General features: G+C 36.5%; 1 protein-coding gene across 2 annotated transcripts in view; it reads left to right on the top strand.

The window, feature by feature from the left end:
• Window positions 1-2,967: 2,967 nt before the first annotated feature.
• Window positions 2,968-6,005, top strand: part of LOC148406587 (polyamine-transporter SLC45A4-like) — a 43,932-nt gene continuing 40,894 nt past the window's right edge. Inside the window, exons 1-2 of one of the 2 annotated variants that reach the window (XM_088404339.1) lie at window positions 2,968-3,103; window positions 3,663-3,718. The gene's annotated coding sequence lies outside the window, so the exon portion shown is untranslated. The remainder of the gene's footprint in view (window positions 3,104-3,662; window positions 3,719-6,005) is intronic. The other variant, XM_088404341.1, reaches the window with a different exon arrangement.

Genomic DNA, 6,005 nt, shown 5'->3' with positions numbered 1-6,005 from the left:
AATATTTTTTTAATAATATATTTTTTAAACTTTTTAAACACAGCCATTGATTCACATCTTTTTAGTTCTGTTTCATAGTTCCATAAATTGACACCTCGAACAGATACAAATATTTGCTTGCTGGTGCCTAGCAAAAAAAACCAAAAACAAAGCAAAGAAAAAGAAACTCCCAAAAAACACAGATAAGCCGCACTGGACTATCAGCCGCTGGGCTCAAATCATGAGGAAAAAGTTGCGGCTTATAGTCCGAAAAATACAGTATGCACACACACACACACACACACACACACACACACACACACACACACACACATTGCCTCATTATTGCATTGCATAATGCATAAAACTGCCAGAAGGTGTTTAATCCCACACCCCTTCGCTGGTCCTGTGAGATAAGCGTGGTTTCTGTTTCTCCTGGGACTTTGAAAGTGCTCCCTTTAAATCCACAGATCATTACTCACATGAGGGGAGGAACAGGTTTACGGTAAGTGCAAACACTGTTGCAGTGTTTGAGAAATGTGGGAAGAAGAAAAAACCCTACCTCAACAACAGTTTGAACTGTTGGGCAATATGTGCAATTTATAATCAGAAAAAAAACTTACAGCCTTCGTGAGAAAAGGAGCTCATTCCAATAATATGTCCATTGTGGAATGATGTTGGTATAAAATTGTTGCCTGCACTAACTCTAACTTCACATAACAGATGATTGCTGCAGAGAATAGTGAAATTATTAGTTTTTTCTCCAAACATTTGCATTGTAAGTGCAGCAAAAACCTTTGAGTGAACGGTCATGCCCACGTGTCTGCTGGATATGATAACATCAACATGACACTGTTGGATTCCAAATGAAAAAAAAGGTAGTTGAATATGACCCAATGAGCAATTTCGTCATCAAAAAGTCCCATACTTGTTGGATTAATTCAGCCTAAATTTTCTGATAACATTTTTTTGTTACCACACTATAACTTTCTTTTACAGTAAATCTGCTTTAAATTTAAAATAGGCATATTTACTTTAAAAAGCTAAACCTGGCACTATTATATTGGTGATTTAATGTCAAATTAACACTTTTACATGTACTGTCCTACATGTAAAATAATTAGTTTTTCCCTAAAAATATTAGTTTTTATTCACTCATTCGATTCCAAATCCAAAGGTAAGAGTCCGGATGTATTTATGTATTAATATATTTTAAATGAAAAAGAAAACAAAGCATAGATACGTCAGTACTCTTACCTCTGCAATTGAAGGAGTGAATAATTAAAAAAAATACTATAATAATAATACTTGCAGTACGTCATTCATACTGTAAAATTTAGTCAAACACCTGAAAGAAATTTGATACATGATATTCATATGATTTTCCATTTTTTGTGTTTTCAAGTGTTTGGCTAAATAAGTGTCTAAATATGGCTGGTGGTAAATGAATTAAGTCCTAAAGTAATCAATGCGGTTAAGGTATTTGCTACTAAAAGTACGAAAATAATTGACTACTTCAGTATCCAACGTAATCAGTTATATACTAAATAAGTACCCAAGTAATGAATTAATTTTGGTAATAAAATACAGTGCTGTATGCAATTACATGATATATTAAAGCAGCGCAAATCAAATATTTTTTGCAAAGCCACGGCAAGGACCCCCCCACCCCCCAACTATAAATGATATCATTAGCTCTAAAAATTTTATAAGTATACCTTTACAGTTTTTTTTACAATAATAAAAGAAAAAAAGCAATATAAATCAAATGTTTACTTTTTATAGGGTGTATACAGGTTACAGGGTAGTTTGAAATGAAGAAAAAAAAAACATACTTGAAATAAATAAAAATTCTGAATATATAAAAGTATTTTTGACCAACTAAACTGTGATGCTGACAAAAAATTTTAATCAATAAAAAGAAATGTAAATTAATCTGGAACATTAATACAGCAGCATGAATTTTTTAAACATTTACACCTAAAGAAAAATGTATGAAACATTGAGCTGATTTTTCTTCTAACTCAAGATCACGAATGTGATTAAGAAAATATAGTGTTGTCTGCAAAGACTTTGACAATGAATGTGCCACTGCACCACCTGCCGTGCGTGTGCAATTACATTTTGCACAGCAAACGCAAAGCCTATCTGTTCCCTTGGAGGGCAGGAGTCACTATTTTCTGTATTAAAGTACAGTAATCAGAATTGATGAACCAAAGAAACTGATTATTCTGGTATTCAATTCATTAATTACTTGATTGTCTTAAAGGGACAGTGTGTAAGATCTAGACCTTTTTTCATTAAAAAGGAATAAATGGAATTGTAAATTTGAAAAACTTGCAAATGAATGTTTTAAATATAATCATCGGTCAAGTTATCATTAAATTATATTACATGGGGGGTGGCACTTCACCAGAGGCAGCCATATTTGTCATAGCTACGGACAATGGTAAATGCAGCACCTCCTGCTGTCCATAATGAAAAACAGTCTAAATCTTACACACTATCCCTTCAAGGCACGAGTCATTTGAGTCAATTACTTTGAATTGAATTACTACTTATTTTGAATTTGAAGCAACAAAGTCGCCATGACGCAGTAAAAAATGAATTCAAACAATTTTGAGGGTGCTTGGAGTCTTTGTAGGCGTGCTTTAGCACCCTCAAAATTGGTCTGGACACGCCTATCAAGAAATATCTTCTCCAATACAAGGAATATCTTCTCCAATGTTTTTCTGCACATTTGTATTATTAGTATAATTATTATACTATTATCCTCGAGCGTCACTAAAGTTGGTTTAGTGTCGGGATAATAGGATAATAGGATGTTCGCGACAACACCAAGGTTCAAAACTTGCTTGAAGGGTCTGGAGCTTGTTTGTTTTCTTCCACCAGCTGGCCATAGGCCCCGCCCCATTTTACGCAAATCGTCCGTGACGTCGACGGAAGCCAGAGACGTATGCTTCTTCCGACATTACTTTAAAGGAGCATTTGAAACCCTTGCGTTGCAGTTTAGAGTCGCTGCCGGTTGGACACTTCGCGACGGTAGGAGCGGAGCAAAAGAGCCTGGCCGACGCAAGGAGCACACCACCACCACGGAGGCGGCGGCTTGACACGACCCGGCGAGGTGAGCCCGGCGTGCGGCTCGACGGAGCCAGCGAGCCGCGGGGAGGCGGACGACCGTGGACGAGAGGGAGGGTTTTGTTCGCAAGCATTTTGTGGCTCTTGACGTTCCTGCCGGCGGCTGCAGCATCTCAGGTTGCTGGTGCAGTGGGTGGAGGAAGGCGGAGGGACACAACTGTACAAAAACATGTTTGCCGTCTCCCGTTTTGAAATGAATGTCACTGCTACTCAACTCAAGAGGATTAGCGTTATAATTAGCCTCATTCACCTTATCTTCATTAGCAACTTAACCATATAGCGTCTCTCAGTTGTTTCTTTCTGTCACCTACGACGGAATTCGTTGACAAGTGCTTGAATACATTTTTGCTGTCCGATTTTAGTGCGAGTGCTTGTGTCATTTGAATGCAGACAATTGACTGGAGAGAATCAATGTTTGCGTGTTGGCAAGTGGCGAAGTGTTTGGCGTGCCAACTGCTGCATTACAGTGACTGCACTGCACAAGCTTGGCAGTCTTGTGTTATCTGTTTGTTGTCTTACTTCCTTTTGTGTGCGTTTGCGTGCAGGTGCAGGACCACAGATTGCATGAAAATACATTTATGAAGCTTTCCGACCCTTTTTGGTGAGTCATTATTTATTGTCTTGTTTTTCTGTCAAATGGAGCTGCAGCAACTGCAAATGCGATGATGCATTTCATTGAGTATTTCAACTGATGTCAAATGAAACCGTTGTTTTAAACAAATAGAATTACTTCTCACTGGTGCTGATGTTTGGGTTAGCGACAGTTTACATGGCTGTAATGAATCTTACAAACTGGATGATTAATGATGAACCAGCAAACCAAATGTTGACTCTAAATTATTGTATACTCAAGAAGCAGACCCATTGGAAAAGATGCTAAATATGTGTTATATTTCTTTCGTGCTCCAGAGTTGTTCAGAGGTCAACTTGAGCTATCGCGTTTTCAGTACTTAAAAGAAAGAAGTAAATACGATTAAATAGCAATAGGTGAATACCGATATAAAGCATTCTGACCATATTTCAAGTTATCAGCACTTGCAATGGAAGCTAGTGAAATGTGTGTTTTTTTTGTTTTGTTTTCACGGTTTGCAAAATGTGCACATTTGAATTCTTCTGCAATACTGACCGTGCTTTGACACACACCGCTGCTGTTTTGGTTTGCAACAGAGTTTAAATGAACTATGAACATGGCATCAAATCTGCCAACTCTTCCATTTAACATTTTTTAAGGTCGTTTTTACTTGTTTTAAACCTTCTGTTATGATATTTACAGAGCAGAAATGTTACTTGCAAGTTAGCTATGAATAAAAATAAAAGGAATAAAACCGGTCAGTTAGACCTGCAATGTAAAAAAAAAAAAAAAAAGTTAATTTATGCTTATTTCATCCATCCATTTCTATTAGCCACTTATCCTCAATACACTCTAAACAATTAAAACTATTATTAATGCTAAATTTGTTTGCCACTGCATGTTTTACCATTAAGATTGATTTTATTTTTTAAAAAAAAAGTCAACTATAGGGTAGAGTCATAACAGGCTGGGCAACTATAGTCTCAATGTAGAAATGCAAATGCACACTGCTTTCTATTCATGACATTGGTCAGCAGACTAATAATATGAATTTAAAAAGAAAGAGGCTTGCAATGGTTCTTTGCAATGGTTCTTTCTAGTGCTGCACAAACCACAAATATGTGGAGCCGAACAATACTGAATGGCTCCGTTCAAAGATATTTCAAAATACGAGCCGTTTGTTTTCCAGCGAGGGTCCTAATGCATTCGACAGCATCTGCACTTGTGCAATAGTCTTATTCGGATTCCGCCTTTTGTGCGCTTTTGCGGTTTTCGCTCGCAGATGGCTTCAAGCTGAAGTGGGAGCAATCCGCTTCCTCTTGATGAAATATTTGCTGACTGTCAACTGCTGCTGAGTCAGCACGCAGACGTAGTGACAAGCAAGCACCCTGATGCATCCTGGCAAGACTTGTCACATGAGCGCACGCACTCGTGAGCACAAACGCAACGCAAACGTAGCACGAGGCGCACTTGTAAACAGATTGTTGACAAGCTTGTCTTCCTTTCTGGAAAAATGAGCGGATGACAGGAAAAGCGGAATCTCAAATCCTGAGTCCTGCGACAATGGGCGACCTCCCATATTGTACGGATTAACAATTGAGATTAAATATGGTAAAAGAAAAAGTCATATGTTAAATACAAGTAAGATAATTATTGTAGTATTGAAATAATTGGTATACCTTTCTGAGGAATAAAAGTTATATTGTGTAACGAGAGTCATATAATAATGATCTAATTCCAAAATCTTGAGAATATTAAAAAAAAAAATAAACTGGAAATGTTTAGTAAGCAATAAGTATATTTTTTTTTGGGGGGGGGGGACTTTTCTCAATGAGGATTTTTCAATAAAAGTTTAAATATTCAGAAAACAGAGAAGTCTTTTATTTATTCTTTATTTCTAATGGCAAAAAGTACCAAGACTGAAGATCTGGACACAGAAACGTAAAAATCTGTCTTTGGGATTGAATGAGTTATATTTTTTAAATGATGTTTAATATTTGTAAAACTTAAGTCTTTTAGTAATCTTACAAGTGTTGTCACAATACCAAAGTTCTGACATTGATCAAGACCATCCCTATCAAAAAACAAAACAAGATGCCAAAACAAAGAACATCATGTACATCTTCTATTTATTAAGTATTATTATTGTTATTATGATAAATAAAATCATAATGTATTAACCTCACGCCAAGTTATACTGTAACATATCTGAAATGGTGTTGAGACACATCAATTTGATTGTTATGCTTGTTGTTGTCCTTACTTGAAAGCATTCCAGATTTTCTGCAGTTTTTGCTGTAGAATCGAAACTAATCAC

Source organism: Hippichthys cyanospilos, chromosome 21 (genome assembly GCF_059441005.1).
Source record: "Hippichthys cyanospilos isolate Australia breed blue-spotted pipefish chromosome 21, RoL_Hcya_1.0, whole genome shotgun sequence".
In the NCBI taxonomy this organism is placed as follows: domain Eukaryota; kingdom Metazoa; phylum Chordata; class Actinopteri; order Syngnathiformes; family Syngnathidae; genus Hippichthys; species Hippichthys cyanospilos.
Note: the sequence above shows the minus strand (reverse complement) of the source record. Positions and strands in the feature narration are given on the sequence as shown.